This window comes from Callithrix jacchus, chromosome 16, assembly GCF_049354715.1.
Source record: "Callithrix jacchus isolate 240 chromosome 16, calJac240_pri, whole genome shotgun sequence".
NCBI classification, from domain to species: domain Eukaryota; kingdom Metazoa; phylum Chordata; class Mammalia; order Primates; family Cebidae; genus Callithrix; species Callithrix jacchus.
Window position 1 is genome coordinate 95,051,866 of NC_133517.1, and position 22,891 is coordinate 95,074,756.

The window sequence follows — 22,891 nt, forward strand, 5'->3', positions numbered from 1 at the left end:
CCTGTGTTAATTCACTTAAGATAATGGCCTCCAGCTGTATCCATGTTGCTGCAAGAAACATGATTTCATTCTTTTGTATAGCTGCATAGTATTCTGTGGTATATATGTGTGCTATATATATATACACACACATCCATATATATATACACCCAAATAAATAGATATACTACATATATAAATATATATACTACATATATATATATAGTGTGTGTGTATGGTGTGTATGTATATGTGTATATATACATATATATAGTTTTTTAAAGACAGACTGTCACTCTGTCACCAGACTGGAGTTTAGTGGCATGATCTCTGCTCACTGCAACTTCTGCCTCCCGGGTTCAAGAGATTCTCCTGCCTCAGCCTCCTGAGTAGCTGGGACTACAGGCACATGCCACCATGCCCAGCTAATTTTTGTATTTTTAGTAGAGATGGTGTTTTACCATGTTGACCAAGGTGGTCTTGATCTCCTGACCTCGTGATCCACCCACCTTGGCCTCCCAAAGTGCCGGGACAAACAGGCATGAGCCACCATGCCCAGCCTCAAACTGCTTTTCTACAGGGATTGAACTAATCTATATTCCCACCAACAGTGTGTAAGGATTCCCTTTTCTTTGTAGCCTCACCAGCATCTGTTGTTTTTTTGACTTTTTAATAATAGCCATTCCGACTGGCGTGAGATGGTATCACATTGTGATTTTGATTTGCATTTCTCTGATAATTGCTGATTTGAAGCATTTTTGCATGTTTGTTGACTGCTTGTGGTTTTTTGGGGGATGCGTCTATTCATATTTTTTGCTCGCTGAATTTAAGCTCCTTATAGATTCCAGATATTAGACCTTTGTTGGATTTATAGTTTGCAAATATATGCTTCCATTCTGCCAATTGTCTGTTTACCCTGTTGATAGTTTCTTTTGCTGTGCAGAAGCTCTTCAGTTTAGGTCTCATTAGTCAGTTTTTGTTTTCGTTGCTATTGCTTTTGAGGGCCTAGTCATAAATTCTTTTCCAAGGCTGATGTCCAGAATGGTGTTTTCTAGGTTTTCTTCTTGGATTCTTATAGTGTTAGGTTTTACATGTAAATCTTTAATCCATCTTGAGTTAATTTTTTATATGATGAAAGGTAGGGATACAATTTCATTCTTTTGCATGTGGCTAGCCAGCGATCCCAGCATCATTTATTGAATAGGAATTCCTTTCCCTGTTGCTTATTTTTGTTGACTTTGTTGAAGATCAAATGGCTGTAGGTGTGTAGCTTTATTTCTGGGTTCTCTATTCTATTCCATTAGTCTATGTGTCTGTTTTTGCACCAGCACCATGCTGTTTTGGTGGCTGTAGCCATATAGTATACTTTGAAGTCAGATAATGTGATGCCTCCGGCTTTGTTCTTTTTGCTTAGGATTGCTTTGGCTATTTTTTGGTTCTAAATAAATTTTAGAATTATATAATTTGATTCTATATGAATTTCTTTTCTAGTTCTTTGAAAAATGATGTTGGCAGTTTGATAGGAACAGCATCAAATCTCTAGGTTCCTTTGGGTAATGTGGCCATTTTAACAATATTGATCCTTTTAATCCATGAGCATGGAATGTTTTAACATTTGCTTGTGTCATCTTTGATATATTTTGACAATGTCTTGTAGTTTTCCTTGTAGAGATCTTTCCTTGGTTAGATGTTTTCCTAGGTATTGTGTGTGTGTGTGTTTGTCCATTGTAAATGGGATTGTGTTCTTGATTCGGTGCTCAGCTTGAACATTGTTAGTGTATAGAAATGTGACTGACTTTTGTACGTTGATTTTGTATCCTGAAACTTTACTGAAGAAGTTTATCAGTTGAAGGAACCTTTGGACAGAGTCTTTAGGGTTTCCTAGGTATAGAATCATATTGTTTGTGAAGAGAGTTTGATTTTTTTCTTTTCCTATTTGGATGCTGTTTAGTTCTTTCTCTTGCCAGATTGCTCTGACTAGGACTTCCAGTGCTATTAATAGATTGAATAGGAATGGTGAGAGTGGGCATATTGTCTTTTTCCAGTGTTCAAGGGTAAGGCTTCCAGTTTTTGTCCCTTAAGTATGATATTGGCTGTGGATTTATCATAGATGGCTCTTAATATTTTGAGGTACATTCTTTTGATGCCCAGTTTCTTGAGGGTTTGTATCATGAAGAAATGATGGATTTCATCAAAAACTTTTTCTGTTTTTATCAAGATGATTCTATGGTTTTTGCTTTTAGTTCTGTTTTTGTGGTAAATCCAATTTATTGATTTGCATATGTTGAACCAACCTTGTACCCTAGGAATAAAGCCTACTTGATCATGGTGAATTAACTTTTTGGTGTGCTGTTGGATTTAGTTTGCTAATATTTTGTTGAGGATTTTTACATCCGTGTTTAACAGATATATTAGCCTGTAGTTTTCTTTTTTTGCTGTATCTTTGCCAGCTTTTGTTATCAGAGTGATGCCAGCTTTGTAGAATGAGTTAAGGAGGAGTTCTTTCTCTTCAATTGTTTTGGAATAGTTTCAATAAAATTGGTACCAGCTCTTCTTTGTACATCTGGTAGAATTTGGCTGTGAATCCATCTAGTCCTGAGCTTTTGCTATTGATAGGTTTTTTGAAATTATTGCTTCAAGATCAGAACTTGGTGTTGGTCTGTTAAGGGTTTTAATTTCCTTCTAATTCAGCCTTAGGAGGTTGCATGTTTCTGGGAATTTACCCGTTTTCTCTAAATTTTCTAGTTTGTATACATAGAATTGTTCCTAATAGTTTCTGAGAATCTTTAGTATTTCTGTGTAATTTGTTGTAATGTCACCTTTGTCATCTGTGATTGTGCTTATTTGTATCTTCTATCTTTGTTAATCTAGCTAGTAGTCTATCAGTCTTGCTTATTCTTTCAAAGAACCAGCTTTTAGTTTTGTTGTTTCTTTGTATGAATTTTTGGGTCTCAATTTTGTTCATTTCTGCTCTGATTTTATTTATTTTCTTCTGCTAGCTTTGGGGTTACTTTGCTCTTGTTTTTCTAGACCCCTAGGTTTGATGTTAGATTGCTAATTTGAGATCTTTTTAAATTTTTGAGATAGGAGTTTAGTTCTATAACTTTCCTCTGCTTTTGTCGCATTCCAGAGATTTTGGTATGTTATATCTCTGTTTTTAATTATTTCAAAGAATTTCTTGATTTCTTCCTTAATTTTATTATTTACTGAAAGCCACTCGGGAGCAAGTTGTTTAATTTTCATGTAATTTTTCAGTTTTGAGAGATCTTGGAGTTTATTTCTATTATTATTGCACGATAGTCTGAAAGTATATTGGTATGATTTTGATATTTTTAAGTTTATTGAGACTTGCTTTATGGTTGAGCATGTGGTTAACCTTAGAGTCTGTGCAGATGAGAAGAATGTATATTCTATGCATGATGGGCGGAGTATTCCACAGATGTCTATTAGTTCTCACTGGACAATTGTCAAAATTAAGTCCAGAAATCCTTTCTTAGTTTTCTGCCTTGATGGGGTGTTAAAGTCCCCTACCATTATTGTGTGGCTGCGTGATTCTTTTCATAGGTCTAGGAGTACTTGTTTTATGAATCTGGGTGCTCTGATGTTGGGTGCATATATATTTGGGATAGTTAAATCTTCTTGTTTAACTGAAATTTTTATCATTATGTAACGCCCTTCTTTGTCCTTTTTTTACTGTTGTTAGTTTAAAATCTGTTTTATCTGATAAGAGGACAGCAACTCCTCCTTTTTTTTTCCCTTTCCATTTACATGGTAGATCTTTCTCCAACCTTTTACTTTGAGCCTATGGGTCTCTTGAAGACAGCAGACAATTGGGTCTCATTCTTTATCCACCTTGTCACTCTGTGCCTTTTAAGTGGAGCATTTAAACCATTTGCATTCAAGAAATATTGATATGTGACGTTTTGATCCTGTCATATGTTGTTAGCTTGTTGCTATATATAGTTTCTATTGTGTAGTTGTTTTATAGAGTCTGTGGGCTATGTACTTTACAGTGCTTACTTGCTTTTGTGATAGCAAGTATCATTCTTTTGTTTCCATGTTTAGAACTCTTAAGTAGCTCTCATAAGGCTTGCCTAGTGGTAATGAATTCCCTTAGCTCTTGCTTGTCTGGAAAATATTTTATTTCACCTTACTATATAAAGTTTAATTTGGTGAGATAATTATTTTTTGAATACCCCTAAACTTTGATACATCTGGAAGGCAGCTCATCTGGTACTTGCCCTAAACTGAAAATGAAGGCCCACATTCTTGAGTATCCCTTCACTTAACTCTCGTATCCTCTTCCAAAGACTTACAAATATTAACAAGAAGTCCATTCCAGGTTCCGCATTGTTTCAGCCTCTGCTTTCTTTTCTCAGGGAGTCCAGTTTGATGAACCTCACCTCCCTAACCTGCACTCTCTTTTCCAAAACACATTATTAACAATAGTAAACCAAGTAATGGGACATAAGTCTTCCAGTGTTCTGCCATTAAAACAGGTGGGATAATGACCTCAGGACAAAGATTCCTTTAAGGTATTTGCATTCACCATTACTGTTTTGCATGTTTTCTTTCAGACGATCTCAACTTTGGTTTCCTGGAACCACTCATTGGTGACAGTCATAAAGTAAGTGTACATTTAAAATTTTCTTCTTAAGTTATAAATGGAAATCTCAGTTTTGTTTGGTGGTTTTCACAAGAGATGGTTCTGTTCAAATGTTTTATCAAGAATAGTAACATAATGAATGGTTTGGTATATAAAAGATACTAAAGCCCCTTTAAAAATTTTATGGAAATGATAAATAAATAGAAACAAAGTAAACAAGGTACTGCCTGCCTATCACCTTTGACTATTACTTAGAGCATAATAAAGTATGTTTGCAGCCACTGAGTGTAGTCGTTTTTATGATTTCATCATCCCAGGCAGATGCCAAAATCTTCTCGAGGGGCACATTCCAACAGCCTTCTCTTTCATGTTAAATTGGATCATATTCCTAGAGGTATCTCAAATGGCATTAAGCACCAATTAACAGATATCAGATAGTCTGGCACCTAATGGGCACATAAGAGATTTGTATTAGAGAACAATCGTGTGGGTGAATTAACTCATCAGTTTGTGTGTCCGCTCTGCAAGGTCCTCACCGCTGTGAGGCAATGTGGAGTCAGCTCTAAATCTAACTCCAATGTGGTTAGCTCTAAATCTGGATCCAGATACTTGGGTTCAATTTCTGGCTCTGTCAGTTACTATCTGGGTGACTATGGGAACACATCCAAATATCTCTGTTTCTTGTTTTTTTTCCTGTTTGTTTATAAAATAAGACTAATACCACCTATCTTATAGTTATGAAATTATTTCAAGGATTAAATGAGTTAATATTTTCAAAGTGCTTAAAACAGTGGCTGGCACATAGTAATTACTGCAAAAGACGTTTGTCAAATTAAATAAATTAAGAATATAGGGATATTCCTAGGCCCCATATTTAGAGATTGAAAAACTGGTTTGGTCTGGAAGCAAACAATAAATATTCCTATTTCCCAGATCTTGGTTTCTGATACTATTTTCCAATGAAAGGAACAGGGTTCCTTGGAGAAATGGCTGGTTTATTGTGGCAGGAAATATACAAGATGAGCCTGGAGTATCTTGTAGTGCTATAAAGTAAAGAAGTGCAAAAAATAAAAATCTGCAATGATGGGTTTCTGTGAAAATAATACAGAAGCCAATCGAAAGTACTTTCAGTATCCAAAGATGGAAAATTTGAGCAAAGAAAGAAAGAGAGTTAGAATTAGGATATCACCTAAAGTGCAAAATACATATCTATACTGATGCAAATACATTATTGAATAAATAAATGAAGAGAATGGACAAATCTCCCATGTGGAAGAATTTCAAATAATATATGTAAGATACTCTGCCTTGCAGGAGGTAAAGCATAACCCTCCATGGGGGCTGCACAGAATGACTTTCTTCCAAAGTATGTACTAAAGAAAGGGAGTGAAAAAAGTAACTTTACAATGGAGAAACCTGAGCAAACACTATCTCAATCCAGGTGATGAAGGTTGACATCAGCAGTGGCAAGTCACATCGGTAGTAGGTGCCCTTGACATGATGTGATGAGAAGGGCACCCTGCATTTGTGACCTTTCTCCCCGAAACACTTGATCTAAGTCTAATCATGAGAAACGCATAAGACAAATTCTAATAGATGGACATGCTACAGAACATCTGACCAGTACCCCTGGTCATCAGAAGTAAGTGAAGTCTAAGAGAGAGTCACAATCAAGAGAAGCCTAAGGAGACATGATGACTCAATGTAATGTGGGATCCTGGACCAAAAACAGGACATTAGATAAAAACTAAAAAAGTTGAACTAAAGTATAGAGTTTAGAACAATAATGTATCAACATGGGTTCATTAATGGTGATAAATGTACCATGCTAACGTAAGATGTTAATATTTGGAAAAACTGGGCATGGGGCATACAAGAACTTTCTATATTACCTTTATAATAATTCTGTAAATTTAAAACTGTTTGAAAATAAAACATTTATTTAAAAAAACAGTTAAGTATACACACCAAAACCAAAAACAACAAAAATGAAAACAAAAGAAAAACTGGTTTGGACGTATGCCCTCCAATTTTTAGGTACCAAAATAGAGTATTTTGATATTTTAAAAAATGTTGAATCCAATTCATTTGTGTTTCAAGACTTACACAGGGAGAATGATATTCTGCATTCAAGTTTTGAATTGGATAAAGATATACACATGTATAAAGCATTCTGCTATATTTCTGTTATCCTCAACAGCAGGAAAAGAATAACAATTGGCAAAGCAGAGCTTTTTTTTCAAGAATGGCTGTTATTTGAGTTTAAAGTGGATTATGATATCTGTTAGTTGTGTATTGCTACATAACAAATTGCCACAAATATAGTGGCTTAAAGCAATGTGTATTTGTTACGCTCCATCTTCTTGGGTCAGGAGTCTGAGTACAGCTTGGGCCTCTGCTTAGGGTCTTGGAAAGGTGTCCTCAAGGTCTTGACTGTGCTGTGTTCTTGTTTGGAGCTTGGGTTTTTCCTTCTAAGTGCACGTAGTTGTATGCAGAATCCAGCTGAGATTGTAGGACTGAGGTCTCCACTTTATTTCTGGCAGTTACCTGGGTCACTCTTATGTCCTAGGAATCACCCACAGCTTCCTTTCATGTGGCATCTCACAGGCTTGTCACAACAGGGCAGCTGATGTCTTCAACGTCTACAGGAGACACTTCCCTTGCAACCTGCTGAGACGTCAAGGCAGTGACATGTTACATCAAGGCACTGGCTTTGCCAAATTCCTTTTGCTAAAAAGCAAGTCACAGGTTGTTCCTGCACTCAGTGAGAGGGGAATACTTAGGACATGACTTGGTGGGGATCACCTGAGGGTGTGTCCACTACAGTCTGACTTACAAAACAGATGCACGTGGCTGGGCTTTCTGACTTACAAAACAGATGCACGTGGCTGGGCTTTGGGATTCCACCACAGATGAGCAACTAAAGGAGAGACAAAGCAGAAATGCTTGCTTCTTGCTTTCCAGCAAACTATAGCTCAAGGTAAATCAATAGCTTTCACCTCTTGCCCCTAACAAACGTTAAAAAATACTCCTCAGTTATCAAGTGAGAATTAGGATTATCTGAAGATGAAGGAGTCAGGGTAAAAGATTTGGAGACAGTTCATAAATACATCATCATTTCCCTGATGAATACTTTCTCTTTAGTAGTGAGGAAATTTGCACAAAAATATGTTCTGAACTCCATAGCAATAATGTCTATGTACCTTAATAACTCATTTTATAAAAGTTCAAATAAAATGATCTCATTTTTAACTTTTTATGACTTAATGTTTTTTCATTTTTGAGACTGTTTAGTTTTAGTTTTTTTAATGCTTATGTTTTAAAAGTATGCCTGCCAATAATTATTAATACAATGATACTGTTTAGGTTATTTTATTATATTTTACATGATGTTTGTAAATTTTATATTTTAAATGTGTTTGATACTTTCACTTATTTCTTTTATGAATTCTGAATCCTTTTCTTATAAAATACGAATTCCAGAAATACTGGCATGGCCATTTTGCTCCAGCCTTGTAATTGCCACCCAGATTTTTAAGACCTCAAAATACATATTTTTCCTGATTGTTCTTTGTAACACTAAACTGTCTCAGAAATCCTTTTATTTAGTTATCTGAAGTGCATTTGCCAAGTTTCTGCTTGCATCTGGAAATAAAGCACAAGATCCCTTATTAGACCATGTGTCTAACTGTGGATTTGGATCATGTCATCACTGTGTCTATGAATATCCACAGAGGTTACTACAAACCTCTTCGGAGACTGAATCAGAACCTTCTCTATTTATGTCTCAGATATGTAGCCACCATGAAGAAAGTGGGTAACCTGTGGAAATGCAGCTCATTAATAGCCAAGTTGAAATGCAAAGGAAATATATATTGTATTTCAACTTGGCTTAGTAAATTTAACTAAGAAACTCACAAGAGGGGCTGGGTGTGGTGGTTCATACCTGTAATCCCAGCACTTTGGGAGGCTGAGGTGGCAGATCACTTGTAGTCAGAGACTAGCCTGGCCAACGTGGTGAAACCTGTCTCTACTAAAATACAAAAATTAGCCTGGCATGGTGGTGTATGCCTCAGCTACTAGGGAGGCTGAGGTGGGAGGATCACTTGAACCTGGGAGGCAGAGATTGCAGTGAGCAGAGATCATGCTATTGTAATTCCAGCTTGGCAACAGAGTGAGACTCTATCTCCAAAAAAAAAAAAAAAAAAAAAAATCACAAGAGGAAGGATTTCTTTGTGACCTCCATCTCCCCCTCTTCTCCTCTTTCTTTTTCAGGTCTCTAAATACCTATATTTATCTTTTTCTACTCATTCACAATAAGCCTTAGGCTGTAGCTACTGGTTCCTCTTATGGCAAAGGGTACAAAGCGCTGTTGTTCAGCATTGTGAGACTGCGATCACCTGTAGCTATTGGTAGCATAACTCATTTAGCAGATAAAGGTCAGAGCTTACTTGCTTCCTTCTTTCTTCCTTGGGATTGTTTTCTTTGTAGGAATTAAATAAAGGGGTCTTTTTTGAAAATATGAAGTAGATTAGAGTAAATAGAAATAACCTTTCCTGTTTGTGAAGGAGGCGTTCAGTGAGAGCACAGAGCAAGTACATTTATCTTTACTTGGAAGGTCACAGAGTGAAGTGGTTCTTGATCAGGGTTAAATTCAGGGGAAAGATTTTTCAAGGTGGTTGGCCTGTGGTAGTCATCAGAGCTCTTTTTCATGATTTTAACTGAGCTTCACTAGGGGATTAGGTTTGCCTAGTGGTTTTATCGGATATATTTGCCATGTATCTTAATATATAAATCTGGTACATTCACCTTTTACTGAAATTCTGGATCTATTATGTGATGGAACAACGCTATATCTTTTTGTCCAAAGAGCTGGGTTTATTTTGAAGTAATGCATTTTATAAATGGTATCTTTGTACATTATATCCGTCTTTCCATTTGGTTTCTAGATCCTAAATCCTTTTTGTATGTGGTGATTAAATCCACATTGGATTTCCTTGTTAGGAAGTAGGTAATAGTGGCTGTGGCAGTCTGGGAAGACAGGCATTCGCCAACTGGTTTGTTATTTCTCTTTATTTGCTACTGTTCTTGGGGCCATGTGTCCCCAAAATTACCTCCTCTCATTCTGAGCTCTCCTTTTCTGGGGTTTCCTATTTCATATGTATTCTGCATTTGGTGATTCCTTGTCTTATTTATTCATTGTTTGCTATTGATCCTTTTTCTCTCCAGACACTGTAAGCTCTTGGAGGGCAAGGTCCTGTCTTCTTGTCTTTTATGCCATCACAGTACTTAGCATCCTCAGCACTTGATGCCCACCTGCCACCATCCCTCATACCTCCTCCTCTCACGTCGAATCAAAACACTGTTTTCCCAAGTCCAGTAAAAAATTACATACCTTCCATTTGCCCTGCCCTGTGCTAAGGGCCACAGAAATAGGGCCAGCTAAGCACAACTTCCACACCTGTCTTCAAATCTCCCATCCTCTTCTCACGACCACTTTGTCCATCTCAAAGGTCCTAGGCTCCTTTCTGGCCATTCCTCCTGTATCTCATTCTCTGACATCTTTATCCTCACTGAGATATCAGTGTAGGATTGCCTCTCTTAGAGTGATCATGTTCAAAGAGAGCAATCCTGAAGACTAGAAAGACTTCAGGCCCAAAGTAATGCACTCCCAATGGGGAAATTCCAGGCACCATGATAGGCAATGGTGGAGACATCTTGAACCCATCCTTGTCCAGCTTCCTGTGGCAGTCCGGGAAGACAGGCATTCACCACACATCACATAGGTAGATGCACACTTTGCTTGCTGTGGGTCTACCCTGTCTGGGAACTATTGAAAAATGGAAATGTTGGTTAGGAGGCCGAAGTGGGCGGATCACAAGGTCAGGAAGTTGAGACCATCCTAGCCAACATGGTGAAACCCTGTCTCTATTAAAAATACAAAAATTAGCCAGGTGTGGTGGCATGTGCCTGTAGTCCCAGTTACTCAGAGGCTGAGGCAGGAGGATTGCTTGAACCTGGGAGGTGGAGGTTGGAGTGAGCTGAGATGGCACAAGTACACTCCAGCCTGGTGACAGAATGAGACTCTGTCTCAAAAAACAACAATAAAAAATGGAAATGTCGATCTCTGTTCTTAAGGTGTAAATAACGTAGCAGGGGAGTTACACTAAACATGCCTATGGGGAAAGATGAATGAACTGTTCCAATCACGTATCCAGAGTTGTCCTCTCGGTTTTTCTATACTAGCTGTTTAGCCTTGGGCAAGTTTCTGAAAATTTCAGAGTCTCATTTTCTTTATCAATAACACTGGGATAACAGAGCCTAGTCTCAGGTTATGAAAAGTCAATGAGATATTATATGAGATAGTACGTGAGAGAATTATATGCAGTTCTTGGTATATAGTAAATAGTATGACGCTTGTGCCATCAAAAGCTTAAGGAAGGCAGTGTGGAAGTCTGAGGCTGAGAGCAGGAATGTGGAACAAGGCAGTGATGAAGGGGAAGGAGGCTGAAGGGCTTCACAGAAGGGCATTTCTTTGTCTCATGGGAAGCACTGAGTGTTGTCCAATATCTGTGCTTGCACAGCATGGATACTTTATCATCTGATCAATTCTTGGAAGCAACCTGCTGAGGTGTGCTGAAAAGTAGGAGTGGAACCTATCAAAAGACAAAATTATAACAAATTTAGTTGTAAAATGGAATTGGCTTTCATTTGTGATTTTACACTCAGGCACCATCTCATTCCATAAAATAGAATGGGTGCTCTGATGGGCTCAACAACAGGGACTTATAGGCAGTAAAAGGCTGAAGAAAGTAGAAATAGGGAACAAAAAGCAGATCAGTCATTTCAAAGACTGCTTTGAAAAAGACTTTCCTTATAGAGTTAAAACAGAGAGGATTTCTTTATCCTGCTGGCTCAGGTAAACTGGGCCTCTTCTGATTGGTTGCTGTGAATCTCTTGAGCTTTGGAAAACTGGCCCATTTCAAAGTTCCATTTGATGATGTGGCACTTAGCACAAGTGACTCCATTTTGATCTGGTCTGGTCTGTTGGGGCCTAGTGCAGGAGCCTAATCCAAAATAATGACCTTCCCTAAATTTTTGTTTAATAAACCCATGCACTCTACAGCTTGAGGGATAAAGGTAGCTTCCTCCCTTTGTAGCTGTTTCTTTCTAAGTCTCTCTCCTCACTTAGACTAAGTGGTCCTCACAGCAGGGATCTGACATTTCATTCCTAATGTCTTCAGGCCATGAGTATGAGTACATGCTCAGAACCTAGTAATTGGTAGAATGATTGAAAGGATAGAAGATGCAGGAGTTTTACTGCGTGACATCTTCTAACGCCAGTGATCATATGACGCATTTACTAAGATGTGGTATAAAGATGTGAACCTATTTTTACTGCATGCAAGAACATGGTTCAGTCAAAGGAAAGATGTTGATATGGCGGTTTGTGGTTCTCCAAAACAACATTGTTTGTGGGGTCAGCGGAAGGAAAAATATGTGACTTAGGAAAGTTCAAACAGCCTTGAAAATGCTGGGTTTGGTGCTTGATGAGAAAAAAACCAAATAACACCCTCCCTCTAAAACTCCCAAGCACATAAAACTGGAAGAAGAGTCTGTGTAAAATCAAGCCGGATGCCAAGAGGGACGGGTTGGCAGATTGGAATGGATCACTGCGAATTCCTGCAGCCACCTGGCATGTGATTTAACACTTTTCTGAGCTTTTGTTTTTCCATGCTATCCGGGGCTGAATTTATTCCTATCTTATTGTCCTTGTCAAAAGCAATGATTTTTAAAAAGGCTGTATCTCTTCTTTCCATTCTTGTTTACACCTTGCTGTCCTGCTGTTTACAAGATTGGTCTCTCATACTCTGCCTGGGGTGTTTTCTATTCTTGTGTAGTTAAAATTGCCAGAGGAGTTTTTTGAGCTGCTCTATTTTAAAGAATGGGGGAGCCCTGCTGCCTTGTGGAATCCCAGCATGGCATGGCATCTCCCCAATAAAAGAGGCATGTAGCTATTATGAACTTATGACCAACTGTGAAACTTTGCACATTCAAGTATTTTAAATGCTTGAAAGTGCCTGCTGTGCATCTAGTTACAGAGATAGAATACCAGACATGCTTCTCACATGGGCTGATGACTCCTTGGAAGTTGCCTGGAGAAGCATGAAATGTAATTTCTTTCCAAAGTGGAGCCCTTGCCATCTTCTCCCTAGCACTGAGTTGGAAATAATGTTCTATTGCCTCCTGTCCCGTCCCCTCTGTGGGTTGTCATGAGAATTAAATGAAATGATGGATACAAAGTCCTTTAGCATAGTGCCACTAGGCACTTAGTAGGAATTTAGTAAAATATGAGTTCCTGTCTCTGTTTAACATATCCTTATTCGTATCTCTAGAAGTGACTTTAGAGAGTGTAGCACAAGAGTTTCTACACACTTCAAATTTACCTGTGAATGGGGTAGATCCAAGTAAGTGAAAATGGTATCAAAGTAGGCAGGAGGAAAGATCTAGTCCAAAGGGAATATGAAATAGCTGCATGTAATTCTCTGAAATGAGCATAGATGTTGACAATGCCAAGGGTGCTGCAGGGCTGAGGCTAGAGAAGGGGAGTAAGACATTGGCTTTTGTGCAAAATTAGACGGTGTGAAAAACTCCACAATCAAAATAAATAGCACTTAGCGCAATACTTTTTAAAAATCAAAATGGATGCAAAGCAGCCATGATGAACAAAAGAGCAACATTTTAAATAAAGACAGGATCAATAACAGTGCTGTGCAGAGTCACGTTGGAACCCAGGGCGAAGGAAAAAAATCAGTAATAGTGATCCTGTCTTAATTTAAAATGTCGATCTTTTATTCATCATAAATGTCTTCATTCATTTTTACTTTCTTTAAAACATGGCATCAAAATATTATTTCTGTTGATTAATGCCTTTGTGGCACCATCTTAAATCTTGCGCCAAAGGCAAGTGCGCTGCTCATCTATCTGGCCTCTCCATGCCCTTGCCGTGTGGTGATGTCCACTGGGCTGGGAGGAGGTCCCACGGGGGCCTTCAAATATCCACTCCTTATTTTTCCCTGACTCACTCTGGAGTCCTGAGTTTAGCTTAGGTATATTCTTGTGAGAAGACTATACCACCTGAAATGTTTTTCCCAATCAAGTGACCGCAGTGAAAGGTAGAGTTTGGAAGGAAAACAAAGTAAATCATTCATCAGAAGCTTGGTTTAGGTTGGGGTCAGCAAACGGTGGCTGGCATCCTGGCTGGCTGTTTTACAGGTGAAGTTATATAGGCACACAGTCCCGCTCATTTGTTTTTGTGTCAACCTTGGTTGTCGTTTCTCTGCCACAATGGCAGCGTTGAGTTGTTGCAACCAGGGACCACACAGTATGCAGAGCCAAAAATATTCAGCATGTGGTCTGTTGCAGAAAGAGGTTGTACCCTTCTGATTTAGGTACTTAAGCACTAGATGTTCTTGGATCAGAATATGGGTTTGGCAGTGGTTTAGAACTTCCAGGTGTTTGGAGATTTACATATCAAAAAATTCAAGGATGTCTACAAAAATCATCTGTAAAAAGTGAGGGAAATGGGGAAGGGATTAGAGTTCAAAAAGTGAATCGAGGGAAGCAGTGGGTGTGGTCTGTGTCTGTTGCTGCCCTGTAGAGTCCCATCAGGGCCCAGCTGTGACTTGACATCATAGAGATATTACATACTTGCATGAACTTGACATCACCCATAATTGATGGTAAGCAAACAATGAGTTTGTAAAAAAACTGCATTCATTTGCATAAATGAATAACATAAATGATTCACGGATTTAATCACTTCATTCTGTTAATGTGGTCAATTTCAATCTGACTTACTTCACTAATTCATCAAGCATTTATGGAGCATCCATTTGTGCAGAAACTGTATGAGTCACCTTCAAAGTAGTCTACATCTGAGTGTCAGCAAATAGAGATAGGGAGGCCTTGGAATCATATTCTGATGCTCCTTGGATTTTGGGTACATAGAGGAGACCACAGGGAGATAAGAGGAGAAAGAAGGCCATTGAAGGCTCTGGATGCTGGCTAAGGAGCTTCAACTTTACCCAGTAGCCAATCGGAAGCTTCCTTGATCAAGGGAGTGGCATGGCCACATCTGCACTTTAATTAGGATGTTCACTGAGTGGTGGCGTGTGGAAGAGTGGAGGGTGGATGGAAGTAGAAGTTGGGGGACTAGTCAGAAGGCAATTTAAATAGTGTGGGATGATTTGTAGACATAGAGAAATGACAAAGGCCCCAAGTCAATGGCATCCATGAAAATGGAAGAAAAGACATCTGAGAGTGTTGATTAGCATAAAACCAATAAGTGTTCAGCCACTTGCTGATGTTGGCCTCCTGAATTTGGAGTCAAAGTGATTGGGAGGCTGGCGAAGGTATTAAAATAAATCGTCCAGTTAGAAAAGCAAGTGGGAGGTCAAAAATACTCCGGGGAAAACAGAAATGCACCAGTCAGGCGAAAGAGAGCGGGTGGGCTTGTTGCTAGAGATAAAGATTTGGGAATTATCTGAGAAAAGATAATCATAGGACCCATGGGCATAGAAAGCATCAACAAGGGAAGAAGTTAGAGAATGGAGACGAGCTCTGAAGAGACAACTATGGTAGGATTGTCAGATTAAAACAAACAGGAAGCTCAGTTAACATTGAATTTCGGATCAGCAAAGAATAAAGTTTTAGCATAAGAGTGTTCCATGCCATATAAAATTATTCATTATTGATCTGTAATTTAAATTTAATTGAGCTTTCTATGTCTTTATTTGCTAAATGTGGCCGGCCACCTTCGATTGTGGGGATTACTCTCATTTTTGGAATGGGCAAAAGTGGAGGAAACTGGAAGAGTCTAGGAATGGAAAGATAGGTCCCAGGAACACCAGAATGTTGTACTATCACAGAATCAAAGGGCAGAGTGGGTTTCCGAAGGGTGGAACAGAAAAGTCAAAGCCATTGCGTTTGGCAGCCTGGAAATCAGTAGGGACCTTGCAGGAAGCAGGTAGAGAGCAGGTTGCAATAGGTTGAGTAATAAAGGAAGAGTGATGAAAATAATAGTTAGACCCTTCTTTTGGGATGCATGATGGAGAAGAGGAGAGAGAGAAAATTGTAAAGGGTACTAAAATAGAAGGAAGGCTTGGAGAATCACAGAGGCCAAGGCTGTTTTCCAGCTTTGGGGAAGGATCCCAGAGAGAGGGCATCCAGAAGATGTAAGAGGAGTAGTGGTGAAGGGATAGAGTGAGACGTGGATGATGCTGGAGGGGAGGTCCGGGTATAAACGGAGGGATTAACCTTTCCCTGGAGGATGCTTCCTCTTTATTAGAGTCATGAAGGAAGCAAGGGGGAGATGGGAAAAGATGTGGTGATTTTGAGAGTAGGGAAGGCAGCCCTTTGATTTCTTTTTGTTGTCAGACTGTGCTATGAGAGTTCATGTTATGAAGGAGGGATTAGGGAAGCAGGAGGGGAAAACTCAGGCTCAAAATACCCCCTCTTTGCTGATTGCACAGAACAGATATAAAGAGCTCAGAGGTGCTTATAATTCATCCAACTGGGAGCAATTTATTTTGCTCATCTTGTGACTTCTTCCAGCTCCAGAGATCCCTATCGATTCACAGCATAGCTGAATTACTCACCAGGGAAGGGAAAATAACAGAAACAGAAAGGAACAGGCTTGCTGTCCTTCATTTTGTTCAACCAGGAGACTCTGGCCTCAAAAGGATCAGGGCCATTTACTTTCATCCCTAGTCCTACAGGAGCACAGCAGGAATGCACAGCAGGGGGCATTTTGGGGAATGTGTGGAATTCCTAGTCTGGAGTTTCTGGCCACCATGCAGATTGTGTCATATGGGGTTAATGGTTTCGTCATGTCACACCCAGCATACCAGGGACTCACAGATACACAGGAGACACACTAACCCCAGTCACCCTTCTGTCTTCTAGAAGCTGAGGTCAAAGGCAGCCAGGTTATCCCGCAAATGGGAGAGGATGAGACTGAGGAACAAAACAGCCTGCAATCTCTTAGCCGCTTTCCTCTCTGCTGGTAAGAGCAGGGATGCCTTTGCAGCGCAGGGAGGAGCCATTTGCAGAGCTGAGGAAGTCTGGGAAGGCTGAGAGAGTTATTTCAGGGAGGAGGTGGAGGAGTGCTGTCTGCCTAGGGAAGCTCCTCAGTACCTCCACCTCCAGAGAACAGCAACAGTTCCAACTTCCCTACAGACCTCTTTCTCCCCCTCACTCCCTCCTTCAACACAAAAGCACAAATGTAGTTCCTAAAAGTAGGCCGGGCGGTGCGGTGGCTCACACCTGTAATCCCAGCACTTTCAGAGGCAGAGGCGGGCAGATCACGAGGTCAGGAGATCCTAGACCATCCTGGCCAACGTGGTGGAACCCTGTCTCTACTAAAAATACAAAAATCAGCTGGACGTGGTGGCGCACACGTGTAGTCTCAGCTACTTGGGAGGCTGAGGCAGGAGAATCTCTTGAATCCAGGAGGTGGAGGTTGCAGTGAGCCGAGATTGTGCCCACTGTACTCCAGCCTGGCGACAGCAAGATTCTGTCTCCAAAAAGAAAAGAAAAGAAAAGAAAAAAGAAAAATTCCTGAAGGCAAACCACTGCTGTCTAGTTATTTTTAGTATTTGCTGTTAGTATTTATCAAACCGTTAAGTGTTAATTTGTCCGCCCACCCATTTCTCTTCCTGCCTCCACGTGCTGGGCTTGGGATGGAAGGGACACAAATAAGAAGCACCTGGTGACCTCACAGAACTATGTCCTGGAGAGTGGAGGCTGTGGGCCTTTAAATTAGATCTTCTCCACCCCTGCCTTGCAGAGAAGAAAGAATGGTCTCTATTCTGTTAGACTTGGAGAGCAACGCAGGTGTTGGTGAAAGTGAACCCATTATTAGAATATCTAGGTGGTGTTTAGTTAGATCCGGGCGCTGGTGGAAGAGCTGGGTCAGGGAATCTGCACATGTGTACAATGTCATAATGCAAGCAAAAATGGATCAGAGGCCAGGTAAACAAGCAGAAATTAGGAGAAAGCACATGCTTGGGGAGAGAAAAGTATAAAAAGCCATGCAAGGCCGGGCGCGGTGACTCAAGCCTGTAATCCCAGCACTTTGGGAGGCCGAGACGGGTGGATCACGAGGTCAAGAGATCGAGACCATCCTGGTCAACATGGTGAAACCCCGTGTCTACTAAAAATACAAAAAATTAGCTGGGCATGGTGGCATGTGCCTGTAATCCCAGCTACTCAGGAGGCTGAGGCAGGAGAATTGCCTGAAACCAGGAGGCGGAGGTTGCGGCGAGCCGAGATTGCGCCATTGCACTCCAGCCTGGGTAACAAGAGCGAAACTCTGTCTCAAAAAAAAAAAAAAAAAAAAAAAAAAAAAAAAAAAAAAAAGCCATGCAATCAGTCAGGGACTTGAAGGAGCTGAAGGTTGACTTTAAGGTGAGTAGGGCTGGCACTGAAAAGGCCAGACAGGGAAAGCTCCGCAGCACTCTGGTAAGCTTTGGCTTAGTGCTGCAACACGGCTCGTTCCTGCCTCGCCTGTCAGTCCAGTCACCTGGAGGCAGCCTTGCCCAGAGCAGCCGTATTGCTCTGCAGAGGAACTCCAGGACATGTTCTAACAGAGGGCTGTTGAATGGAAGCAGGACCCTTCCAAACATGTCATCAGCCTGCATGGTTACTGAACCCGTGGCTAATCCATGAATGTATTCATTTCTTAGGAAGCAGTAAGAAATTGTTTCCTTTTGCTGTTTAAAAAAAATGTATTGGCTTCCGTTTTGAATTCTTTTCTTACTTTATTATTTTTTCTAATTTATAGGAAAATATGAAGTAAAAAAAAAACTCAGTGGATGGGCTAACACGAGAATGGAGTGGATGGAGGAAAGAATCAGGGAACTTGTAAATAGAATAATAGAAATTACCCTATCTTAGGACTAGATAAATAGGATGAGGAAAAAAAAGGGCAGGGATCTTTGAGGATATTAAAAATTACCTACTGTGTGTCATCAAGAGAAAAGAGTAGGGTGGGTGCAATGGCTCACGCCTGTAATCCCAGCACTTTGGGAGGCCGAGGTGGGTGGATTACTTGAGGTCAGGAGTTTGAGACCAGCCCAGGCAACATGGTGAAACCCCATCTCTACTACAAATACAAAAATTAGCAAGGCATGGTGGTGTACTCCTGTAATCCAAGCTACTTGGGAGGCTGAGGCAGGAAAATCACTTGAGCCCAGGAGGCAGAGGAGTCGAAACCACGCCATTGCACTCCAGCCTAGGCAACAAGAGTGAGATTCCCATCTCAAAAAAAAAAAAAAAAAAGGAAAGAATAATTCAAAGAACCAAAACAGGATAAATGCAATAAACTTTCCTTCTCTTCTTAAGTCTTCTAAATTATATTTCATAGTTAAAGCGAAAATAGGCCAAGCACAGTGCCTCATGCCTGTAATCCCAGCATTTTGGGAGGCCGAGGCAGCAGACTACAAGGTCAGGAGTTCAAGACTAGCCTGGCCAAGTTGGTGAAACCCTGTCTCTACTAAAAATACAAAAATTAGCCAGGTGTGGAGGCGGGTGCCTATAATCCCAGCTACTACTTGGGAGGCTGAGGCAGGAGAATGGCTTGAACCTGGGAGGCAGAGGTTGCAGTGAGCAGAGATGACACCACTGTACTCCAGCCTGGGTGACAGAGCAAGACTCCGTCTTGAAAAAAAAAAAAAAGCAAAAAATAACACTATCTGATATAGTTCTTGATGTACATAGATAAATATTTAAGAAAATTATTTTATAAGTAAAGAAGAGTAAAGGAATGTAAAGGGAGATAATTCTACCAATAGACTCTGCTAAATTGTGTATATTTATTGTAATAAGGAAACAACCACTGAAAAAGCAATACAAAGAGATATACCTAAAAACACTATAGATAAATAAAAATGAAATTTTGAAAAAAGTCCTAAATAACCACAGTAAGTCTAGAAAATCAAAATAAAGGAAGAAAAGTACAGAACAAACAGGAAACAACAAAAATGGCAGATATTAACCCAAATATATCAATAATTACATTGACTATAAATGGCCTAAATATACAAATGAAAGACAATGACTGAAATAATGAGTTTTAAAAAAAATGCTACTTTATACTGTTTATAGGAAAAATTCCTTCAGATATAATTATATAAGAACATAAAAATTATAGAATGAAAAAACTCTTAAGGTACATATTAATCAAAAAAAGCAGGAATAGCTATATTAATGTTAAAGAAGACTTTAGAGAAAAAAAAATTACCAGAGACAGAGAGGGACATATATAATGATAAAGGGGCCAATCTACCAAAGAGATATAGCAAGCATACCTATTTTGCATGTAAACTCTAAATATATACTCCAAAAAAGTGAGCTGCAAAATTTGTGAAACAAAATTGATAGAACTGAAAAAAGAAATAGACAAATCCATAATTAGAGTTAAAAACTTTAACACACCTCTCTCAGTAATTGATAGAACAATCAGACAGAAAACCAGCAAGCAGAGAAGACAACAACATTATCAATCAACTGGATTTAATTTACATTTATACAATCCACCCAACAATAGAAGAATTGACTGACAAAATATATTCCAAAATATACCATAAATCATAAAAAAAAAACTCAACAGGTTTAAGGGAATTGAAATTATACAGAGTGTATTTTCTGGCTATAATCAAATCAAATCAAATCCCTGGCTAGATATCCCTAACAGAAAGAAGGTAGGGAATTCTCCAAACAGTTGGAACTAAATAACAGGCTTTCAAGTAGAATCTGTAGATTTTAAAGTTTCAAGGAAATAAAAAAAATACATAAAAGTGAATAAAAATGAAAATACACCATCAAAATTTGTGTAACTCAGCTAAAGCAGTTCTGAGAGGAAAATTTATAGCACTAATACAATGCTTGCATTCAAAAAAAGGAAAGCCTCAGATCAATAATCTGAATTCCTATCTCAAGAAACTAGTTTTTCGAGGAACTAGTAAAAGACCCAAATAATCCCAAAGCAAACATAAGAAAGAATATAATAAAGATGAAAACAGAAATTAATAAAACCACAAAGAGAAAAACAATAAAGAAAAAAATGAAACAAAAAGGTATTTCTTTGAAAAGCTCAATAAAATCAATAAACCTCCAGCAACACTGCAAAGAAGAAAGAGAGAAGAAACATATTGCCAATATCTCGAATTAAAAAGGGGACATCACTACAGACCTGGAGACATTAATGGAAATAATAAGGACATACTGCAAATAACTCTACATGTATAAGTTTGACAGCTTCCACGAAATGAAGCAATTTTCCAGAAAGCTCAAACTACCACAATTCATACAATATAAAAAAGAAAATTCTGATAGTCTTTTAACTGAGGAAATTGAATTAGTAATTTAGAAACTTCTAAAACAAAGTTTCAGGCCCAGATGATTTCACTAGAAACTTCTATAAAACATTTAATTAATTTAATTAATACCAATTCTCTACAACCTCTTCTAGAAAATAAACGATGAGGAAATATTTCCCAATTGATTTTATGAAGCTGGTATTATTCTGATACCAAAACCAGAAAAAGTGCAATAAAAGAAAACTAGAGACTAACTACTCTTATGAAGATGGATGTGAGAATCCTTAAAATATTAGTAAATAGTGTTCAGTAATATATAAAAGTAATTATATGTCATAACCAAGGATGGTTTATTCTAGGGATGCAAGAATGATTTTGTATTTGAAAATCCTTAGTGTAATTCACTATATATACAGTCTAAAGAAAAAAATTACAATCATACTAATTAATGTACGGAAACCATTTGACAAAATTAAACAATAATTCATGGCAAAAACTCTCAGAAAAATAAGAATAGAGGGAATCTTCCTCAAATGAATAAAGAGTATCTATAAAAACACCAATAACTAACATTGTACTTAATGGTAAAACATTGAATTCTTTCTTCAGAAGATCAGGTAAGGATGACTGCTCTCACCACTCCTATCCAATATAGTTCTGAAAGTTCTACATTGTGCAATAAAGTAAGAAAAGCAAATAAAAGCCATACAAATCAGAAAGTAAGAAATAAAAGCATTCCTGTTTGCAGGTGACATGATTGTCTACTAGAAAAATGCAATGGAATCTACAAAAAATCCTCCTAGAACTAATAAATGAGTTTAACTAGGTTGCAGAATGTAAGATAAACATATAAAAATAAATTGCGCTTTTATATACTAGCAATGTACACATGAATATTGAAACTAATTATACAATATCATTTACAATCTCTTGAAAACATATGGAATACATATATGTGTATTTAATGAAACATTTACAGGATTTGTATGCTGGTAACTACAAAATGCCAGTAGAATCAATCAAAGAGTATCTAAATCATAGAGAAGTGTAGATTGGATTTGTGTTTGTGGATTGGAAGAGTCAACTTAGTAAAGATGTCAACTCTCCCCAAAATGATATTCAGATTCTGGTTTAATGAAATTCTTATAAAAATCCCAAAAAGAATTTTGGAGACATGTACAAGATTATTCTAAAATTTATATGAAAAAGTAAAGCAACTAGAATGTCTAAAATAATTTCAAAAAAGAAAGGGAGAAATTACTGAACCTAATTTCAAAATGAATATAGCTACCATAGTCAAGACTGTGTGGAATTAGCAAAAGAGATTGACATAGGCCAGAACAGAGAACCTGAAAACAGTCACATATACGTCACCCCACAACCCAAAAACCAATTCAAAATGAACCATACATTTAAAATAAAACATAAAACTAGAAAACTTTTAAAAGAAAACATACCAGAAAATCTGTTGAAGAGTTCCTAAACATGATACCATAGCATGATCTATAAAAGAAAAAAAAAACAATAAATTAGACTTCATCCAAATGTAAAATGTTTGTTCTATGAAGAACTCTGTTAGAAGGATGAAAAAAGCCATAGACTAGGAGACAATTTTTGCAAAACACCTCTCTAGATTAGACTAAAGAACTCAAAACTCAACAATTTTTAAAAAACCAAAAATCCAATGAGGGAATAGGCAAAAGATATATCTTACTCTAAAGTATACTTAGATAGCAAATAAACTCATGAAAAGATGTTCAGCATCCCTTGCTACTGGGGAAATGCAAATGAATGCCATGATGAGAGCACTACACACCTTTTAGAACAGCTAAAATAAAAATAGTGATAATGCCTGTATCAGTCTGTTCTCACACTGCTAATAAAGACATACCCGAGACTGGGCAATTTATAAAGGAAAGAGGCT

General features: G+C 38.4%; 1 protein-coding gene across 15 annotated transcripts in view; it reads left to right on the top strand.

Moving 5' to 3' along the window:
* The window catches only part of NCALD (neurocalcin delta), a 471,461-nt gene that overhangs the window by 220,045 nt on the left and 228,525 nt on the right, over positions 1 to 22,891 (top strand). For all 15 annotated transcript variants that reach the window (XM_078353439.1, XM_078353446.1, XM_078353438.1 and 12 more), the window contains one exon: positions 4,557 to 4,606. The gene's annotated coding sequence lies outside the window, so the exon portion shown is untranslated. The remainder of the gene's footprint in view (positions 1 to 4,556; positions 4,607 to 22,891) is intronic.